Source organism: Lutra lutra, chromosome X (genome assembly GCF_902655055.1).
Source record: "Lutra lutra chromosome X, mLutLut1.2, whole genome shotgun sequence".
In the NCBI taxonomy this organism is placed as follows: Eukaryota; Metazoa; Chordata; class Mammalia; order Carnivora; family Mustelidae; genus Lutra; species Lutra lutra.
In genome coordinates, this window is record NC_062296.1 from 81415129 (window position 1) to 81438670 (window position 23542).

General features: G+C 36.7%; 1 pseudogene; it reads left to right on the forward strand.

Moving 5' to 3' along the window:
• The first annotated feature begins 4140 nt into the window (after nt 1–4140).
• On the forward strand, nt 4141–4805 carry LOC125091881 (high mobility group protein B1-like; annotated as a pseudogene).
• The last annotated feature ends 18737 nt before the right edge of the window (nt 4806–23542 follow it).

The following is a 23542-nucleotide window of genomic DNA, read 5'->3' on the forward strand; positions in this document are numbered from 1 at the left end:
TGGCTCTTTGGGGTTTTTTATGCTTCCATACAAATTTTAGGATTATTTGTTCTGTTTCTTTGAAAAATGTCATTGAAATTTTGATACAGATTGTATTGAATCTGTATATTACCTTGGGTAATAAGAACAATACTGACTCTTCTAATCCATGAACACGGAATATCTTTCCATTTATTTGTGTCTTCTGCAGTCACTCTCACTAATGTTTTGTAGTTTTCAATATACAGATCTTTATCCACCTTGGTTAAATTTATTCCTAGGTATTTTATTCATGTAATGCAATTGTTAATGGGATTGTTTTCTTGATTTCTCTGATACTTTGTTATTAGTGTATAGAAATGCAACAGATTTTTGTGTATTGACTTTGTATCCTGCAACTTTAGTGAATCCATTTATTACTTCTGACAGTTTTTTTTTGATGGAAGTATAATTAACTTGCAGTATTAAATTTAGGTGTACAAGAGGTAGGCAGATGGTCTGTTACAGCAAAATGACCACATATCTATATGGTGTCTTCTGTTATCAGACATTTTATTCCATGTTCCATGATGAAAATAATAAAAACTGTTACAGATGAAAAAAAAAATTTAGGTGTACAGTATAATGATTCAACAATTCTGTACATTATTGAGTGCTCATTATGATAACTGTACCCTTAATTTCCTATATCTCTTCCACCCATCCTCCTACCCATTCCACCTCTAACAACCACCAGTTTGTTCTCTGTATCTAAGAGTTTGGAGATTTTTGTGTATTTTTTTTGGGGGGGGGGGGTCTCTTTTTTCCCTTTATTGGTTCATTTGTTTTGTTTCTTAAATTTCACATATGAGTGAAATCATATGATATTTGTCTCTGTCTGACTTATTTCACTGAGCATTATACCCTCTAGGTCCATCCATGTTGCAAAGGGCAAGAATTCATTCCTTTTTGTGGCTGAGTAATATTTCATAACACATGCGCACGTGCACACACACACACTCCACATCTACTTTATCCATTCATGTATCTGATCAACTGGGGTTGCTTCCATATCTTGGCCATTATAAATAATGCTGCAGCAAACAAGGGGGTACATTTATCTTTTAAGATTAGTTTTTGTTTTGTTTTGTTTTCTTTAGGTAGATATCTAGTCATGGAATTATTGAATCTTGCAATAATTCTATTTTTAATTTTTTGAGGCACCTCCATAGTCTTTTCAATAGTAGCTGCATCAGTTTGCATTCAAACCAGCAGTATACAAGGGTTCCTTTTTCTCTACATCCTTGCCAACACTTGTTATTTCTTATTTTTTTGAGTCTAGCCATTCTGGCAGGTGTGAGGTGATATCTTAGTGTGGCTTTGATTTGCATTTCCCTGATGATTAGTTAATTAGTGATGTTGAGCATCTTTTCATGTGTCTGTTAGCCATCTGTATGCCTTTGAGAAAATGCCTATTCAGGTCCTCTGCCCCATTTTTTAATGAGATAATTTATGGGTTTAGGGGTGGTAGAGTTGTATAAGGTCTTTATATATTTTGGATATTAACTCCATTAGCAAATATCTTCTCCCACTCAATAAGTTGACTTTTCATTTGGTTTATGGTTTCCTTTGCTGTGCAAAACCTTTTTATTTTGGTATAGTCCAAATAGTTTAATTATGCTTTTGTTTCCCTGGTCCGAGGAGACATACCTAGAAAAATATTCCTATGGCTATTGTCATATAAATCACTGCCTGTATTTTCTTTTAGGAATTTTATGGGTTTTGGTCTCACATTTGGGTTCTTCATCCATTTTGAATTTATCTTTGCATATGGTACAAGAAAGTGGTCCAATTTCATTCTTTTGCATGTAGCTGTCCAGTTTTCCAAGAACCATTTGTTGAAGAGACTATTTTCCCCTATTGCATATTCTTACCTCATTTGTCATAGATTGATCGTACTTGCTTGGATTTATTTCTGGGCTTTCTGTTCTGTTGATCAATGTCTCTGTTTATGTGCCAGTACCATACTGTTGTGCTTACTACAGCTTCATAGTATATCTTGAAATCTGGGTTTATTATACCTACAGCTTTGTTCTTCTTTTTCAAGATTGCTTTGGCTATTTGGGGACTTTTGGAGCTCCATACAAATTTTAGGATTTGTTCTAGTTCTATGAAAAATGTCATTGGTATTTTGACAGTGATTGTATTAAATTCGTGGATTGCTTTGGATAGTATAGATATTTTAACAATATTAGTTCCTCCAGTTCATGAACATGGAGTGTCTTTCCATTTGTGTCATCTTTGTTTACTTTCATCAGTGTTTTATATTTTTTCAGAGTACAGGCTTTTTGCCTCCTTGGTTAAGTTTATTCCTAGATATTTTATTCTTTTGGTGCAATTAGAAATGTGATTGCTTTCTTAATTTCTCTTCCTGCTACTTCACTATTAACGTATAGAAATCCAACGTATTTCTGTACATTGATTTTTGGATCCTGCAAATTTACTGAATTTATCAGTTCTAGGTTTTGGGTTTGGGTTTCCTATATACAGTATCATGTCATCTGCAAATAATGAAAGTTTTATTTCTTCCTTACCAATTGGGATGCCTTTTCTTTCTTTTGGGGGCTGGGGGTCTGACTGCTGTGGCTAGAATTTCTAGTCCTATGTTGAATAAAAGTGGTAAGAGTGCACATCCTTGTTTTGTTCTTAATCTTAGAGAAAAAGCTCTCAGTTTTTCACCAATGAGGATGATAGCTGGGGCTTTTTCACATGTGGCCTTTATTATGTTAAGGTTTGTTCCCTCTAAACATACTTTAAAGCTTTTATTATGAATGTATGTTGTACTTTGTCAAATGCCTTTTCTGCATTTTTTGAGATGATCCTATATATGGTTTCTATCTTTTCTCTTGTTAATATGATGTATCACCTTGATTTTTGAATTCTGAACCACATCTGCATCCCAGGAATACATCCCACTTGATTATGGTAAATATAAGTGACTTTCTTAATGTATTGTTGGATTTAGTTTGCTTATATTTTGTTGAGGATTTTTATATCTGTGCTCATCAGAGATACTAGTCTGTATAGTTCTAACAGTTTTTTTGGTGGAGGCTTTAGGGTTCTTCATATAGAGTACCATGTCATCTGTAAATAGTGACAATTTTATTTCTGTCCAATTTGGGTGTCCTTTATTTTATTTTTTTGCCCAAGTGATCTGGCTAGGACTTACTGCATTGAGTAAAAGTGACAAATATGGGCATTTTTGTCTTGTTACTGATCTTAGAGGCAGGGTTTTCAGCTTTTCACCATTGAGTATGATGTTAGTTGTGCAATTATCACATATGGCCTTTATTATTTTGAGGTATGTTCTCTCTATACCCATTTTGTTAAGAGTTTTTATCATAAACAGATGTTGAATTTTATAAGTGCTTTTTGTGTATCTACTGAAATGATCATGTGACATTTGTCCTTCATTTTGTGGTATGTCACATTGACTGATTTGCTGACGTTGAGCCATTGTTGCATCCTTATCTTTCTTTTTATTGATCTACAGGTGTTAATTTTGTATTCTAGATACAAGTCTTTTGTTAGAAATACACATTATAAATTTCCTCTCAGTGACTAACCTTTTTACTCTGTTTTCTTTTTATGAATTGAACTCTGCTTTTGATGTGGTTCAATTTATTATTTCCTTTATGGTTAGTGATTTTTGCATCTCTTTAATAAAACTTTTGCCTATTCTCACATCGTGAAAATGTTCTATATATTCTTCTAGAAAATTTGATTTACCTTTCAGATTTAGACCTATAATGCAGCTAGAATTGATTTTTTGTTTTGGTCTGAAGTAGGGGCAAAGTTTTTCTTGGACATATGGCTATTTGGATATATGAATATATAATTGTTACTGGATAATTTATGGAAAAGACAATCTTTCCCCATTGTTTTTGATGGCTAACTTTGTTTTATATCAAGTAGTCATGTATATGAATCAGTTCTAAATTCTGTCTTCTGTTCAAGTTATCTATATTCTGTCACTAATAGCAAACTTAATTAAGGTTCCTTTAAAATAATGTTTACAACAGCCATTGCAGTACACTGAGCTCCACAGAGACAGCACCTGGGCAAGTGAGAGCCAGATGGGTGCTGGGTGACTCTGAGCCTCACTGGGGAAAATAATTAAATATGGGCAATGGATATCCTAAGAAGCTGAGAGGCAAAAGGTCATCATATGCATTCGTTGTGCAAACTTGCCAAGAGGAGCACAAGAAGAAACACCCAGAGGCTTCAGTCAACTTCTCTGAGTTTTCTAAGAAGTGCTCAGAGATAGGGAAGACCACATCTGCTAAAGACAAAGGAAAATTTGAAGACATGGCAAAGGCAGACAAGGTCCATAACAAAAGAGAAATGAAAATTTGCATTTCCCCTAAAGGGGAAACAAAAAAGAAGGGATCCCAATGCACACTCAGTGCTCACTTCAGCAACACATAGACCAGTGCACCTTCACATACACCAATGCACCTAAGAGGCCTCCTTTGGCCTTTTTCTTGATTTGTTCTGAGTATCACCCAAAAATCAAAGGCTATCCATTAGTCATGTTGCAAAGAAACTGGGGGAGATGTGGAATGAAACCGCCACAGATAACAAGCAGCTGCATGGAAAGAAGCTGCTAAGCGGAAGGAAAAATAGGAAAAGGATATTGCTGCGTACTGAGCTAAAGGAAAAACCTGATGCAGCAAAAAACAGGGTTGTCAAGGCTGAAAAAAAAGCAAGCGAAAGAACCAAGAGGAGGAAGACAAGATGAAGATGAGGATGAGGAGGAGAAGGAAGATGAAGAAGAAGATGAGTAAGTTGGTTCTAGTGCATTTTTTTTCTTGTCTGTAAAGCATGTAAACCCTACCCCCCCATCTGCATCTCACTCCTTTTAAAGGAAAAAAATTGAAATGTAAGGCTGTGTAAGATTTGCTTTTAAACTGTACGTTGTCTTTTTTTGCATAGTTAACACACTACTGAATGTGTCTTTAGATAGCCCTGTCCTAGTGGTATTTTCAGTAGCCACTAACCTGGAAATTTGAAAATTTAAATTTCTACATTAGTGGAAATTTAAAGCAGGTTCTTGTTGGTGCCCAGCACAAATTAGTTACATATGGGCTGGTAGATTTTTCCATCTTCATTTGTCTCTGATGCAGCTTATATGACATAGTTGTTGTTCTGTGAACTCAATACCACTCTGTAATTGCAAAAAAAAAAAAAAAAGAAAAAAGTTACAGCTGTTTTGTTCACATTCTGAATGTTTCTAAGTAAATATAACTCACACACACACACACACACACACACACACACACAAAACAGGGGTGCCTGGGTGGCTCAGTAGCTTAAACCTCAGACCTCAGACTCTTGGTTTCTACTCAGGTCATGATCTCAGGGTCTTGCAATGGGGACCTGTGTGGGGCTCCATGCTCAAGGCAGAGTCGGCTTGGGCTTCTCTCTCCCTCCCTCCTTCCCCCACGTGTGTGCAGTCTTTCTCTCAAATAAATAAAATCTTTAAAATCAATCAATAAATAATGCTTGCTATGTTATAAAACAAGCCCCCTGAATTCATTATTCTTTAAGAATATCTTGGCTATTTTTCACTTTCGAATTTTTATGTGCCAGTTTCAATGTAAAAGTATTCCAAGATGTTCATTGGGATTGAATTTAATTTTTTTGTCAATTTTGAGATTATTGGCATCTTTGTGGTATTTTATTCCCATCTGTAGATGGTATTACATCTTCAAGTTGTTTATTCCTTACTTTATTTGAGAGAAATTTTCAATAGTATTTTAAAGTTTTCTGTGAACTGGTCTTGCAATTCATTCACTTTATTCCCAGGTATTTGGTCCATCTGATTTTACTGGAAATTACATTATTCCCATTTTCATTTTAATTATCACATTAAAATACAGTTGAGTTTTATATGCTGACTTGTGTTCAGAATCCCTGACATATTTATCACTTCTAATAATGTGTTCATTTAGTTTAATTTTTGAATGTATTAATATAAGCTCACTTATGATATTTGTAGGGTTTTTGGTGATCACCTCTTTTTTATCCCTACTTTTTGGGGATTTTTTTTTTTTTTTGCCTTCTATTTTTCTTTCCTTTATTTATTTATTTATTTTTCTAATTTTGAAAATGTAATATATTTTTTATTAATAGATAAGTTACAGATGTAATATTTATTAATGTTTTTCTTTTTGTTCTTTTATTCAAAAACAGTTATTGAATATTCACTGTTTTTTTGTTTTTTTTTTAATTTTTTTAATTTATTTTCAGTGTAACAGTATTCATTGTTTTTGCACCACACCCAATGCTCCATGCAATCCGTGCCCTCTCCAATACCCACCACCTGGTTCTCCCAACCTCCCACCCCCCCACCCCTTCAAAACCCTCAGATTGTTTTGCAGAGTCCATAGTCTCTCATGGTTCACCTCCCCTTCCAATTTCCCTCAACTCCCTTCTCCTCTCCATCTCCCCATGTCCTCCATGTTATTTGTTATGCTCCACAAATAAGTGAAACCATATGATAATTGACTCTTTCTGCTGGACTTATTTCACTCAGCATAATCTCTTCCAGTCCCATCCATGTTGCTACAAAACTTGGGTATTCATCCTTTCTGATGGAGGCATAATACTCCACAGTGTATATGGACCACATCTTCATTATCCATTTGTCCGTTGAAGGGCATCTTGGTTCTTTCGACCGTGGCCATTGCTGCTATAAACATTGGGGTACAGATGGCCCTTCTTTTCACTTCATCTGTATCTTTGGGGTAAATACCCAGTAGTGCAATGGCAGGGTCATAGGGAAGCTCTCTTTTTAATTTCTTGAGGAATCTCCACACTGTTCTCCAAAGTGGCTGCACCAACTTGCATTCCCACCAACAGTACAAGAGGGTTCCCCTTTCTCCACATCCCCTCCAACACATGTTGTTTCCTGTCTTGCTAATTTTGGCCATTCTAACTGGTGTAAGGTGGTATCTCAAGGTGGTTTTTATTTGAATCTCCCTGATGGCTAGTGATGATGAACATTTTTTCATGTGTCTGATAGCCATTTGTATGTCTTCATTGGAGAAGTGTCTGTTCATATCTTCTGCCCATTTTTTGATATGATTGTCTGTTTTGTGTGTGTTGAGTTTCAGGAGTTCTTTATAGATCCTGGATATCAACCTTTTGTCTGTACTGTCATTTGCAAATATCTTCTCCCATTCCGTGGGTTGCCTCTTTGTTTTCTTGACTGTTTCCTTTGCTGTGCAGAAGCTTTTGATTTTGATGAAGTCCCAAAAGTTCATTTTCACTTTTGTTTCCTTTGCCTTTGGAGACATATCTTGGAAGAAGTTGCTGTGGCTGATATCGAAGAGGTTACTACCTATATTCTCCTCTAGGATTCTGATGGATTCCTGTCTCACGTTGAGGTCTTTTATCCATTTTGAGTTTATTTTTGTGTACGGTGTAAGAGAATGGTCGAGTTTCATTCTTCTACATATAGCTGTCCAGTTTTCCCAGCACCATTTATTGAAGAGACTGTCTTTTTTCCCACTGTATATTTTTTCCTGTTTTGTCAAAGATTATTTGGCCTTCTATTTTTCTTATTGGATCTCACAATGGAAAGTATCAATTTTATTGTGTTTTTTTTTTCAAATAAATAACTTGGGTTTTTTAATTCCCTCTACTATATTTTTCTATTTTACTAATTTTTCTTCTTATTATTTTCTTCTATTTCCTTTATGTTTAATTTCTGTTATTCTTTTGATTGCTTGAAATGGATGTTAGATCATTGATTAATTTTTTCCATTTATATATATGCCATTAAGGTCATAAATTTCATTTTTAACATTTTATTTTTAAGCCTGGCTTTCATTCCATCCCACAAATACTGATATGTAATGTTATAATTTAGTTAAATTATTTTCTAATTTCCATCTTGAGGTCTTCTACATTCTCTAGCTTATTTAGGAGTACACTCCTGAATTTCTGGACATAAATCAGTATTGTTCAATAATTTTTTTATTAACTTTTATCTCAATTTTACTATGGTAAGATGACATGATTTGTAGTTTCCTTCCTTTAAAATTTCGTGAGAGTAACTTTATGAACTTGTATTGGCAAACATTGGTAAACATTCCCTGAATATGAACCTGAAGTTTTTATTTATGCCATAGTTTGGGGGTACGCTATTCAATATATAAAAATTAGGTCTAGTTTGTTAAGCATGTTGTTTAAATCCTCTGTGTTGCTGTTGGCTTTTTTAACAAGTTTGAGGTCTACTTGATACAGAATAAATTGCACATATGTAAAATATACAAAATAAGTGTGTATATATATATACGTATATATATATGAAAAACCATTACCACAACCACAACAATGATTACATCCATCTGTATTAGTTACCTATAACTGCTATAATAAGTTGCCATAAACTCAGTGGTTTCAAACAACATGAATTTATTCACTTACAGCTCTGGAAACCTTAAATCCAAAATCAAGGCATCAGGAAGGCCACACTCCTTCCGAAGGCTCTAGGAGAGAATCCTTCTTTGCCTCTTGCAGCTTGCGGTGTCTCTTGGTACTCTTCATCTTGTGGAAGCATAGCTCCCATCTATTCCTCCATCTTCACATGGCTGCCTTCCCTGTCTGTATCCAGTCATACTCTCCTCACGCTTTTAAAGACACTAGTCATTGGATTTAGGAGCCCACCCTAAACCCAGGTTTAAAACCTCATCTCAGATTCTTAATTGCATCTCTAAAGTACCTATTTCTAAATAAGTTCACATTCACAGGTACCTAGGGTTTGGAATTGCATATATCTTTTAGAGGGACGCAATTCAACCCAGTACACCATCACACCCAAAAGGTTCCCTATACCTCTTTGGAATCCCTCCTTTCTCTCTCTCCCTGAACCCCCTCCCTGCCCTATCCCCAGCTATCACTGATCTGCTTTTTATCCCTGTATAATATATTGAATTTCCTAGAATTTTTCAAAAAATGGATTCATACAATATATACTTTGGCTTCTTTAGCTCAACATGATTATCTTGGGATTCATTCACATTGTAAGATATATCAATAATACCTTTTCATTGCTGAGTAGTATTCCATTGCATGGATATACCACTGTTTATTCACTTACCTATTGATAGACATTTGGGTTCTTTCTAGTTTTGGGAATTACAAATAAAGCTGCTATAAATATTCATACAAAAGTCTTTGAATATATGCCTTCATTTCTCTTGGGTAAATAATTGGAATGGGATCAGTGGATCATAGAGTTGAGGTCTACTTGATATCATCATATCAACTCTTGATCCACTCATTCCATTCCTATATTCAATTTTTTTAAACTGCTTGTTTTCTAAAATGAGTGTACCATTTTTTAGTCATGCCAGCCTTGTATGAGAGTTCCAGCTTAATTGCATTCTTGTCAACACTAGGGATGTTGTTACATCTTAGTTATACTAATAGATATGTAGTGCTAGCTCATTTTTGTTTAATTAGCGTTTACCCAGTGATAATATGAGCATATTCTCATATGCTAATTTGCCATCAGTATGCTTTCTTTAGTGAAGCATCTATTCAAATTTGCCTATATTCTAATTGGGCTTTTTTTCTTTTAAGTTTTGGGAGGTATTTTTATTTCTTTATTTTATTTATTTGAGAGAGAAAGAGATCATGACATAGACAGCAACAGAGTCAGTGAGAGCACAAGTGAAGAGAGGGAGAAATAGGCTGTCTGCTGAGCAGGGAGCCGGACATGGGGCTAGATCCCAGGACCGTGCGATCATGACCTGAGCCAACATCAGACGCTTAACTGAGCCACCCAGGTACCCCAAGAGATTTTTGTATATTACATGTAAGTCCTTTCTTAGATATCTGCTATGTGAACATTTTGTGAATATTTTATCCCAATCTAGTACTTGTCTTTTTCATTTTCTTTTCTTTTTTTTTAAGATTTTATTTATTTATTTGAGAGAGAGAGAGAGAGACAGTGAGAGAGAGCATGAGAGGGGAAAAGGTCAGAGGGAGAAGCAGACTCTCCGTGGAGCTGGGAGCCCGATGCAGGACTCGATCCCAGGACCCTGGGATCATGACCTGAGCCGAAGATAGTTGCCTAACCAACTGAGCCACCCAGGCACCCTGTCTTTTTCATTTTCTATATACAGTGTTTCTCAAAATGCAGATGACAGTATTATTTATAAAGTACATTTTATCAATTTGTAGTTTTATGCATCATGCTTTTGGTATAGTATATAAGAAATCTTAGTCTAACCCAAGATCACAAAGTTTTTCCTTCTAGGTGTTCTGTTGTTTCTCTTAAATAAAACTATTTTTAACAGCAGTTTTAGGTTCATAGCAAAATTGAGAAGAAGATATATAAAATTCCCACATTAAGTAGCCCCCCCCCCACCTCTTCTCTGTGGTTTCACTTATCTATGGTTAACCATGGTTTGGAAGCAGGTGATTCTTCTGCTGAAGTGTGGTGAGAAGGTCAGTAGTAACTTAACACTACATCAAAATGCCTGTATCATCACTGCAGTTCATCTTATCACATAGGCATTTTATCACCTCACATCATCACAAGAAGAATAAGGGTGAGTATAATACAGTAATATATTGTGAGAGAGAAAGATCATGTTCATATAACTCTTATTACAGTATGGGCATAACTCAGAGTTATTACAGGTTAGGTTCCAGACCACAGCAATAAAGCAATATCACAATAAAGTGAGCCAAATGAATTTTTTGGTTTCCCAATACATATAAAATTGTGTTTACATTGTATTCTATTAAGTGTGCAATACCATTATGTCTAAAACTGTGTATACCTTATTTTTTTTAATTTTTTTTTATTTTTTCAGCATAACAGTATTCATTATTTTTGCACCACACCCAGTGCTCCATGCAATCCGTGCCCTCTACAATACCCACCACCTGGTGCCCCCAACCTCCCACCCCCCCACCCCTTCAAAATTCTCAGATCGTTTTTCAGAGTCCATAGTCTCTCATGGTTCACCTCCCCTTCCAATTTCCCTCAACTCCCTTCTCCTCTCCATCTCCCCTTGTCCTCCATGCTATTTGTTATGCTCCACAAATAAGTGAAACCATATGATAATTGACTCTCTCTGCTTGACTTATTTCACTCAGCATAATCTCTTCCAGTCCCGTCCATGTTGCTACAAAACTTGGTGTATACCTTAATTTAAAACAACTTTATTCTTAAAAATGCTAACAATCATCTGAGATTTCAGCAAGTTTCCATCTTTTTGCTGATAGAGGGTGTTGCCTTGATGTTGATGGCTGCTAACTGATTAGGGTGCTGATTACTAAAGGCTGAGGTGGCTGTGGCAATTACTTAAAGTAATACAAGAGTGAAGTACACTGTACCAATCAGCTGTTCCTTTCATGAATGATTTTTTTGTAGCCTGTGATGCTCTTTGATAACATTTAAACCACATAAGAATTTCTTTGAATATTGGAGTCAGGCTCTCAAACCTGCCACTGTTCTATCAACTAAGCTTATGTACTAGTCTAAATCTTTTGTGGTCATTTCAACAGTCTTGATACCATCTTTACCAGATTCTGTCTCAAGAAACCACTTTCTTTGCTCATCCTTAAGAAATGAGTCCTCTTCCATTCAGGTTTTATCATGAGATTGCAGCAATTCAGTCTCATGATCCACTACTAATTCCAGTTCTCTTGCCATTTCTGCCACATACCTGCAGTTAGTTCCTGTGCTGATGTCTCCAACAGTTCAAAGTCATCCATGAGGGTTGGAATCAACTTCTTCAAAAGTCCTGTGAATGTTGATATTTTCACCTCTTCTCATGAATCAGCGGTGTTCTTAAAGGCATCTAGAATGGTGAGTGTTTTGCTGGAGCTTTTCAACTGACTTTGCCCCTATCCATCAGAGGAACCACTATCTGTGGCAGCTGTAGCTATATGAAATATATCTAATAAATAATAAGACTTGAAAGTCAAAATAACTCCTTGATCCATGGGCTGCAGAATGGATGTTGTGTTAGCAGGCTTGAAAACAACATTAATCTTGTTGTACATCCTTATCAAAATTCTTGGGTGACCAGGTGTCCTCTTAATGAGGAGTCTTACTTTGAAAGGAATCTTTTCTTCAGAACAATAGGTCTCAACAGTCAGCTTAAAATATTCAGTAAGCCATGTTGTAAACAGCTGGGCTGTCATCCAGGCTTTGTTGTTCCATTTATGGAAGACAGAGTATATTTAGCATAATTCTTTTCTTCCTGTTTCAGTCTTGGAAGTTTATAGGTTTCCAGGAATTCATCCATTTCTTCTAGGTTGCTTAACTTATTGGCATATAACTGTTGATAATAATTTCTGATGATTGTTTCTATTTCCTTGGTGTTAGTTATGATCTCTCCCCTTTCATTCATAATTTTATTAATTTGGGTCCTCTCTTTTCTTTTGGATTAGTTTGGCCATTGGTTTATCAATCTTATTGATTCTTTCAAAGAACCAGCTTCTAGTTTCATTGATGTGTTCAACTCTATTTCTAATTTCTATCACACTGATCTCTGCTCTAATCTTGATTATTTCCCTTCTTGTGCATGGGGTTGACTTAATTCATTGTTGGTTTTCTAGTTCTCTAACGTGTAAAGAGAGCTGATATATTCTGGATTTTTCTTTCTTTTTTTTTTTTTTTTTTTTGAGGGAGGCTTGGATGTCTATGTATTTCCTCCTTAGGACCTCCTTTGCCATATCTTATGGGTTTTGGATTGATGTGTCTTCATTCTCATTGGATTCCATGAATCGTTTAAGTTCTTCTTTGATTTTCTGGTTGATCCAAACATTCTTGAGCAGGATAGTCTTTAGCTTTCAAGTGTTTGAATTCCTTCCAAACTTTTTCTTTTGGTTGAGTTCCAGTTTCAAAGCATCGTGGTCTGAGAATTTGCAGGAAATAATCTCAATCTTTTGGTATCGGTTGAGCCCTGATTCATGACCCAGCATGTGGTCTATTCTGGAGAAAGTCCCATGTGCACTCAAGAAGAATGAGTATTCTGTTGTTTTAGGGTGGAATGTTCTATATATATCTATGAGGTCCATCCAGTCCAATGTGTCATTCAAAGCTCTTGTTTCTTTATTGATTTTCTGCTTGGATGATCCATCTATTACTGAGAGTGGCATGTTAAGATCCCCTACTGTTAATGTATTCATATCAATATGACTCTTTATTTTGATTAACAGTTGGCCTTTGTAGTTGGCTGCTCCCATATTAGGGGCATAAATATTTACAGTTGTTAGATCTTCTTGGTGGATAGACCCTTTAAGAATGATGTAGTATCCTTCTTTATCTCTGACTACAGTCTATAGTTAAAAATCTAATTTATCTGATAGGAGAATCCCTATCCCAGCTTTCTTTTGAGGCCCGTAGGCATAAAAGATGCTTCTTTATCCCTTCACTTTCAGTTTGGATGTATCTTTAGGTTATGGATGGGTCCTGTTGTCTTATCCAATCTGCAACCCTGTGCTGTTTTAGGGGAGCATTTAGGCCGTTCATGTTGAGAATGATTATTGAAAGATACATTTTTATTGACATCATGTTGCCTGTGAAGTCCTGGATTCTGTAGATTGTCTCTGTAAATTTCTGTTCTATGTCACTCTTGGGTTCTTTCTTCTTTTATAGACCCCCCCCCTTAATATTTCTTGTAGTGCTGGCTTGGTGGTCATATACTCTTTTAAACCTTGCTGGTCTTGGAAGCTCTTTATCTCTCCATCCATTTTGAGTGTCATCCTTGCTGGATAAAGTATTCTTGGCTGCATATTCTTCTCATTTAGTGCCCTGAATATGTCTTGCCAGCCCTTTCTGACTTGCCAGGTTTCTGTGGACAAGTGTGACGTTATTCTGACAGACCTTCCTCTGTATGTAAAGAATCTCTTCCCCCTAGCTGCCCTCAGAAGCTCTTGTCTAAAATTATGATTCATGAGTCTCACAATAAAGTGCCTTGTAGTCTTTCTAGATTTGTTGATCTTGGTGGGTGTTCTTTCTGCCTCTAGGACCTGAACGCCTGTTCCATTCCCCAGATTGGGAAAATTTTCATCCAGAATTTGTTCAACTATATCTTCTAGTCTTCTCTCTGTTTCCACGGCCTCAGGGATCCCAATAATTCGGATGTTGGAATGTTTCATGTAGTCATTTATTTCCCTAATTCTATTTTCATGGCTTCTGTTTGTTCCATGCCTCCTTCTGATCTGTTTTCTCTATATTTTGTCTTCTAGATCACTAATTGTGTGTTCTGCCTTGGTTACCCTAGTTGTTAGAGCATTTAGATTAGAATGAATCTCATTGATAGCATTTTTAACTTCTTCTCAGGTGGCTGTCACTTCTACCCTTAGAAAGTCTATGTTGTCACTAATGGTTTTCTCCAACCTAGCCATTGCCTGGAAAATTGTTACCCTGATTTCCCTTTCCAACATACTGTTTATGTCCATATTCAATAGCTCTGATGGAAAGGGCACAGTCTTTGAATTTTTATTCTGTTGGGTGTTCCTCCTCCTAGTCATTTTGGTGAGAGGTGGTTGAGGGGATATATAGCTGAATGTATCAACCACAATCCAGGCAGGGTTCACCCTGGAAAGTTACAGAGCAATCAGAAGTCACCACCAAAAAGAAAGAAAAAAGAAAAAGAGAGAGAAAAGAGAAAACCCAGCCAGAATGAGCCCTAAATGTAAGATTTATAAGATACATAAAAACAGACAAAAAGACCAACAAAAGTAAATGGCAAGGAAAACAAAAAGGAACACATCCAAAATGAACCCCAAGGATAAGATTTATATAATACCAGAACAAAAACAAATACACAGAAACACTGACAGAAGAAAAAGATGGGAGGGTGGTATAAATCCTTGATGTGGGCAAGGAAGATTATTTTGATTCTTCCTGGGTGTATCTTGATATCTTTGTTAAAGGACTCAACTTTCCAGAGATACAGGGAGATTAAAACTGGTTGTGCAGGTCACAGAAGGCTGCTGTCACCACAGGATCCCACCCAGAGATCACGCCAAGTTTCTTAGGCTCGGGCTGGGACCATCCAGACCCTTGGCCATGGCAGGAGGCCGGGGTTCTAAAGAGCACCGCTGGCACCCACACCAAGTGCTCTCAGGCACGGGGCGGGGGGTGCACTCCCAACCCACGGTTGTGCAGGGCACGCAGAGTGCAGGAGGCAGCCGTCCTGAGAGCACCAGCCGGCGCCGCACCAGAAGCTCTCTCAGATGCAGGCGGGAGTGCACCCAGCCGGAGCGGTGGTGCAAGCAGCTGAAAGTTGCGGGCTTGGGGGCCACGGCCTGGAGGCTCCGCCACCACACTCTCTCTGGCATGGGTGGTCGCTGGCGGTGGCCGTCCTGGTTCCGTGGGCTTAGGCCCATGCCCATGACCGCCCGATTCCACCAGTTATTGTTTAAGCTCTTTTGCTGTTTCTGAGTGCCTTCATCCAGACTCCAAGCCGATGCTGGTCCCCAAGCACAGGGCACTTTTGTATTGGGGTATTACTTTCCAATGGGTCCCTTCTGGTGGCCCCCTCCCCCTTCTGCTTATCCTCCGATATCCCTCCCAGCATTCCCCCTCCACTTCACCTCTCTGGTGGTGTCTTCTGACCCTGTGGAGATCCAGGAGTGTATAATCCCACATCTCAGGCTGATTTCATGGGTGTTCAGAGTGTTCTGGTAGAAATTTAGCTCACTTAGGGGACCGGTTGAAACAGGGTGTTCTACTTCTCTGCCAGCTTGCCCCTTCCCAGCTTTAGCATAATTCTTAAGGTACCCAGGAATCTGGAATGGTCACTGAGCATCGGCTTCAATGGAGGCATCACCAGCTACATTAGCCCCTAACAGGAGGGTCAGCCTGTCCTAAGAAGCTTTAAAGCCAGATATTGATTTCCCCTATCAAAGTCCTATATGGCGTCTTCTTCCAATGTAAGTCTGTTTCATTTTTATGGAAAATCTGTTATTTAGTGTAACCACCTTTGTTAACTATTTTAGCTATATCCTGGATAATCCTGAGGTAGCTTCTATATGAGCTCTTGCTGCTTCAATTTCCACTTTTATATTATGAAGACAACTTCTTTCCTTAAACATAATGAACCAACCTCTCTGTTTTTTCCTGAAGCTTCCTCATCTCTCTCAGCTTCAACAGAACTAAGAGTTAGGGCCTTACTCTGGATTAGGCTTTGGCTTAAGGACATGTTGTGGCTGATGGTCTATCCATCAGGAACCGTCAGCTTGTTCTCTATAATTAAGAGACTTTCTTTCTTTGTCTCTTCTTTTCCCTTTATTTGTTTTGTTTCTTAAATTCCACATATGAGAGATATTATATGATATTTGTCTTTCTCTATTTCGCTTAGCATTATACTCTCTAGGTCTACCCATGTTGCTACAAATGGCAAGATTTCGTGATATTTATGGCTGAATAATATACGTGTGCACATGCACGCTCGCACACACATGCTCATGCGCACCACATCTTCTTTATCCATTCATCAGCTAATAAACATTCGGGCTACTTTCATAGTTTGGCTATTGTAAATAATGCTGCAGTAAACATAGAGGTGCATATATCTCTTTGAAATAGTGCTTTGGCATTCTTTGGGTAAATAGCCAGTAGTGTAATTCCTGGAGCATAGGGTAGTTCTGTTTTTAATTTTTTTGAGGAACTTCATAATATTTTCCACAGTGGCTGCACCAATTTGCATTCCCACCAAAAGTGCCAGAGGATTTTTTTTTCTCCACATCCTCACCAAAACTTGTTTTCTTTGTTTTTGATTTTAGCCATTCTGACAGGTATGATGTGACATCTCATTGTAGTTTTTATTTGCATTTCCCTGATGATGACTAATGTTGAGCATCTTTTAATGTGTCCGTTCACCCTTTATATGTCTTCATTGGAGAAATAAATGTCTGTTCGGGTCTTCTTCCACCCTTTAATTGGATTGTTGGGTTTTTTGGGTATTGAGTTGTATTTGTTCCTTATATAGTTAGGATACTAACCCTTCATCAGATATGTGATTTGCAAATATCTTCTCCCATTCAATAGGTTGCCTTTCAGTTTTGTTGATTGTTTCCTTTTATTTTGATGTAGTCCTGATTGTTTGTTTGTTTATTTATTTATTGCTTTTGTTTTCCTTGCCTCAGGAGATCTGTCCTGAAAAAAGTTCCTATGGCCGATGTCGGAGAAGTTAACTGACTGTGTTCTCTTCTAGGATTTTTATGGTGTCAGGTCTCACATTTAGGTCTTTTATCCATTTTGAGTTTACTTTTGTATATGGTTTTAAAAGTGGTCCAGTTTCATTCTTTTGCATGTGGCTGTCCAGTGCTCCCAGCACTTTTCCTGTTGTATAATCATTCCTGCTTTGCTGAAGATTAATTGACCATATAGTTGTGTGTCTATTTCTGAATTTTCTCTTTCACTGATCTATGTGTGTATTTTTATGCCAGTACCATACTGTTTTAATTACTACTGCTTTATAATGTAACTTGAAATCTAGAATTGTGATACCTCCAGTTTCATTTTTCTTTTTCAGGATTGCTATGGTCATTTATGGTTCCAAACAAGTTTTAGATTTGTTCTAGTTATGTGGGACATGCTGTTGGTATTTTGATAGGTATTATATTAAATGTGTAGATTGCTTTGGGTAGTATAGATATACTAACAATATTTGTTTTTACAACCCATGAGCATAGAATATCTTTCCATTTCTTTGCATTGTTTTGAATTTCTTTCATCGTCGTTTTATAGTTTTTAGAGTACAGGTCTTTCACTTCTTGGGTTAAGTTTATTCCTGGATATTTTATTGTTTTTGGTACAATTGCAAATTGGACCATTTTCTTAATGTCACTTTTTGCTGCTTCAATATTAGTGTATAGAATGCAACATATTTCTATGATTTTGTATCCTATGATTTTGTATCTATGATTTTACTGAATTCATTCATCAGTTCTAGTAGTTTTTTGGTGGAGTCTTCAGGGTTTTCTAAATATAGTAGAATGTCATCTGCATATACTGAGTGTTTTACTTCTTCCTCACCAATTCTGATGCCTTTTTATTTCTTTATGTTGTGTGATTGCTCTGGCTAGGACTTCCAATAGTATGTTAAATAAAATTGCTAAAACTGGGAGTCCTTGTTTTATTCCTGATCTTGGGGGAAAAGTCTGTTTTTTGCCTTTGAGTATGATGTTGGCCTTCTGTAAGAACATTTTTAATTTCATTCAAGAGATTTTCCTTTGCATTCATAACAGGGCTGTTTGGCCTAAGAGGCCTAGATTTTGGCCTTTCTCTGCTTTCAACATGCTTCCTCCCTAAGCTTGTTTCTAGCTTGGGATTTAAAGTGAGAAACATGCAACTTTTCCTTTTACTTGAACATTGAAAGGATAACTGGTCTAATTTTAATAGTGTTGTGTCTGTGCGACTAGAAAGACTTGAAGAGAAGGAAAAAGATGGGAGAACAGCCCATTGGTGGAGCAGCTCAAAAACACACAACATTTATCAATTAAGTTTGCCATCTTACATGTGCACAATTTTTGCCCCCCCAAATTATAATAGTAATATAATAATAATATCAAAGCTCAGTGATCACAGAGAATCATAATAAATATGAAGTTTGAAATATTGTGATAAATACCAAAAGGTGACACCGAGACTCAAAGTGCAAAGTTCCATGCAGGGCTTCCACAACCCTTCAGTTTGTAAAAACAAAACAAAACAAAACAAAAACACTATCCATGAAGGGTAATAAAGTAAAGCACAATAAAGAGAGCTAGGCCTGTATATTATTTAAATCATTGTATTTTATTATTAGTGTTTTTGTCAGTCTCTTGCTGTGCCTAATTTATAAATTAAACTTTATCATAGGTGTACATATAAGATAAAATATAGTATGTATAAGGTTTGACAATATCTATAGTTTCTGGCATCCTCTGGTGGTCTTGGAATGTATCTCCCATGAATAAGGGGAAACTGTTATAACCCCTGCCCCCACACATACATAGCTTCTCCCATCATCAACATTTCCTACCAGAGTGGTTCATTTTTACAGCTGAACCTACACTGATAAATCCTAATCATCCAAAGTCCATAGTTTGCATTAGGGTTCACTTTTGGCATTGTGCTTTCAATGGCTTCAGATAAATGTATAATGACATGTATCTATCATTATGGTATCATAGAGAGTATTTTCAGTTCCCTAAAAATCCTCTATGATTGACTTATTCACCACCACCCCTGCCCAACCCCTGGTAACCATGGATTTTTTTTTCACTATCTCCATAATTTTACCTTTTCCAGAATGTCATCTAGTCAGAATCATACATTATGTAGTCTTTTCAGATTGGCTTCTTTCACTTAGTAATATGCACTGAAATTTCTTCTGTGTCTTTTCATGGCTTGATAGTTTTTTTTTTCTTTTAGTACTGAATAATATCCCTCATCTGGATATTCACCATATGTGTCCATTCACCTACTGAAGGATATATTGGTTGCTTCCAAGATTTGGCAATTACAAATACAGCTGTTATAAACATCTTTGTGCAGTTTTTGTGTGTGTGTGTGTGTGGATATAAATTTTCAACTCCTTTTGGTAAATATCAATGGACCCAAGTACTGGATCCAATGACAATAGTATATTTACTTTTCTAAGAAACTGCCAAACTGTCTTCCGAAGTGGCTGTGCTCTTTTGCATTCCCATCAACAATGGAGACCTGAACTCCACATCTTCACCAGCACTTGAAGTTGTTCGTGTTTTGGATTTTGCTATTCTAATAGGCATGTAGTGGTATCTCATTTTAATGTGCATTTCCCTGATTACAGAAGACGTGAGGCATCTTTTCATAAGCTTATTTGCCACCTGTATATCTTCCTGCATGAGGTGACTGTTAAGTTCTTTACATGTTCTTTTATACTTTTTATAGTTTTAGGTTTTACCTATAGGTCTGTGGTTTACTTCAAGTTAGTATATGCTATGGATGAAATTTCTTTACCTTTCGCCAGTGCTCTTTGTTGAAAAAAGAATACTTTCTGCACTGAATTGCCTTTGCACCTTTGTCAGGACGTACTTGTTTATAATGTGCAGGTCTCTCCCTAGACCCTCTGTTATTCCACTTCTCTATTTTTCTGTCGTTGTGCATATACCACACAGTCTGGCTAACTGTCTCTTTACAATAACTCTTGAAATGAGAGAGTTTCAGCCCTTCAACTTTGATCTTTCTGAAAATTGTTCTGGTTATTCCAGATACTTTGAATTTCCATAGGAATTTTAGAACCAGCTTGTAAGTTTGTACAAAAGAGCATGCTGGTATTTTTTTTTAAGATTTTATTTATTTATTTGACAGACGGAGATCACAAGTAGGCAGAGAGGCAGGCAGAGAGAGAGAAGGGGAAGCAGGCTCCCTGCTGAGCAAAGAGCCCAACACGGGGCTCGATCCCAGGACCCTGAGATCATGACCTGAGCCGAAGGCAGAGGCTTTAACCCACTGAGCCACCCAGGCACCCCAGCATGCTGGTATTTTGGTTGAGATTCTGTTGAGGTTACAAGTCAACTGAAGAAAACTGACACCTAATAATACTAAGCCTTGGGACCCATTAAGACTGTGTTTGTCTCCATTTCTTTAGGTCTTCTTTAATTTCTTTCAACAGTTTTCAATATACAGGTCTTTCACATTATTTTGTATTTCATATTTTATGTTCTTTTAATTGGTAGCATTTTTGTTACAATTTCTGATTTTTTTATTATAGACACCTAGAGACATCTTTGATTTTGTATATTCATCTTGTATCCTGCAACACTGCTAAACACACTTTTAGTTCTGGTAGCCTTTTTGTAAATTCTATCAGAGTTTCTCCATTACTGACTTTATCTTATATGACTACAGACAATTTTTTTTATCTCTTCCTTTATTGTCTAGAGGCCTTCTATCTTTTTTTATTGATTTGTTTGACAGAGAGAAAGAGAAAGAATAAGTAGGCAGAGTGTCAGGCAGAGGGAGAGAGGGAAAAGCTTAGAGCCCAATGTGGAGCTCTATCCCAGGACCCTGAGATCATGACCTGAGCCCAAGGCAGATGCTTAACCGACTGAGCCACCCAGGTGCCCTGCCTTCTATCTTTTTCTTGCCGAATGGCACTGGCTGTAACATCTAGTACACTGATGAATAGAAGTGGTAAGAGCACACATCTTTCTCTTGTTCCTGATCTTAGAGTAATACATTCAGGCCTTTGCTATCAAATATGTTACTGTAGGTTTTTGTAAATGCCTCTTATGAAGATGAGGAAGTTCCTTCTTATTTGTGTTGTGCAGTGAGTTTTCTTTTTTTTTTATCAGCAATATATGTTAGATTTATAAAATGCTTTTTCTGCACCTATTGAGACTTTTTAGTTTAGTTTTTTTAGATTGTTTCATACAGAACAGTTTCCCTGCCTGAAAATTACCCAATGTTCCACTTCTTTATTCCTCATTCCCTCCCCCAAACTCCTTGCAACCATTTATCTTTTAATTCTCTATTTGTGCTTTGCTCGGGATGTCACGTAGTTGAAATTAAACAATCTGTAGCCTCCACAGACTGGCTTCTTTCACTTACCAGTATCAGCTAAGGCTCCTCCATGTGCTTTCATGGCTTGATAGATCATAACTTTTTAGTGTTGAATATTATTCCATTGTAGGGTGTACCAGAGTTTGTTTATCCTATCACCTATTGAAGGTCATATTGACAAAAAATTTAAAAAAAGGTCATATTGGTTATTTCCAAATTTTAACAATTATGAGTAAAACTGCCATAAGATATTTGTGCAGGTTATTGTGGACATAAACTGTGAACTAATTTGGGTAATTATCAAGGATCATGATTATTGGATCATATGGCAATACCACATTTAGCTGTGTAAAAATTGACAGACTGTCTTCCAAAGTGGCTGTACCATGTTGCTTTCTTAAATAATAAGAGTTCTTTTTTCTCCATAATCTCTTTAATATTTGGTGTTGTCCATGTTTCGGATTTCAGCCATTCTGGGAAGTATATAATGGTATCTTGTTTTGATTTGTATGTTGTTTTGTTAACTGATGTTTTACTATAAATTGTTTAGATATGGTTTTCTTCCTATTTATACAGTTTGACATATGTAGTGGTGCTTTTAGTCTGTGGCTTAATATCTTTCACCACTTTTTAAAAAAGATTTTATTTATTTATTTGAGAAAGGGAGAGAGAGAGATGGAGCACAAAGCAGGGGGAGTCACAGAGGGAAAAGCAGACTCCCCCCTGAGCAGAGAAGCCTGATATAGTGCTTGATCCCAGGATCCAGAAATCATGACTTGAGCCGAAGGCAGATGCTCAACCAACTGAGCCACCCAGGCACCCCCCTTTCACCACTTTTGAGAAATGGTCAGCCATTACCTCGCTAGTAATTTCTGCCCATTTTCAATCTCCTTTTTTTTTTGAGAGTCTAATTTTAAGAGTTAGAGTTTTTCATTGTGTGTCAAAATTTGTGTTTATTCCTACCTTTTTGATTCTCTGTAATTATAGTCTGGATATTTTTATTCCTGTTCCATTTAGCTAATTCCATATACTCCTGCATTCAGTCTATACTTAATCCATTGAGTCTCAATATTAATTATTTTACTTTTATAATTTCCTTTCAATTTTCTTTTTTAGTTTCCATTTCTCAACAAAAAATCTGCGTCTTTTCTTTGAATTCCTTTAAAATATTAACTAGTGTTATTTTGAAATTCTTGTTTGGTAAAAACCTAAGTGTATTGCAAATATTAAATATTTGGATACATGAAAATGCCTATCATGGTACCTAGTTCATACGAAGTACTCAGTTACTGTTGGCTATTATTATAACCTGCTTCTTTTAAGCTCCCATGAATGAAAGGCAATTTTCTAGGTGTTGCATCATGCTATCCATAGGAGACAGAGAAAATGAGAGGGTTATTAAAAGTTGTCTGCCCACTTTATGTAACATAAGAAAAAAGCATTCATGAGGACTCAGAAAAAAAAAATCCCTGTAATTAGACTCTAAAAAGAAAGGAGAGTGAAAATGGACACTTTCTACTTTCATGTAGAAAGTCGTTTTTGTACACTTGGTTTTTTTTAAGATTTTATTTATTTATTTGACAGAGAGATCACAAGTAGGCAAAGGCAGGCAGAGAGAGAGGGAAGCAGGCTCCCCACTGAGCAGAGAGCCCGATGTGGGGCTCGATCCCAAGACCCTGAGATCTTGACCTGACCTGCAGGCAGAGGCTTAACCCACTGAACCACCCAGGCACCCTTAATCTTGTTTTTCTAAGTCTGGCCACTTTTCTGTGAGGCTATAGTCTGGGTCATTTGATTGCCAATTTAAATATTTACACATATGGGAAACTTGATACTAAATTAACTTAAAATTTCATGTTACAATTGTTAAAACTTCACTGAATATTTTATTTGCAAATGAAAATTGAGGATTTTGTGTTTATGTCCCTGTCAGTGTCTATATTCAGATTTCATGTTCTTTTAATTCTTTTATCTTTTATCACTGTCGAAGGCATGGAGTATTTG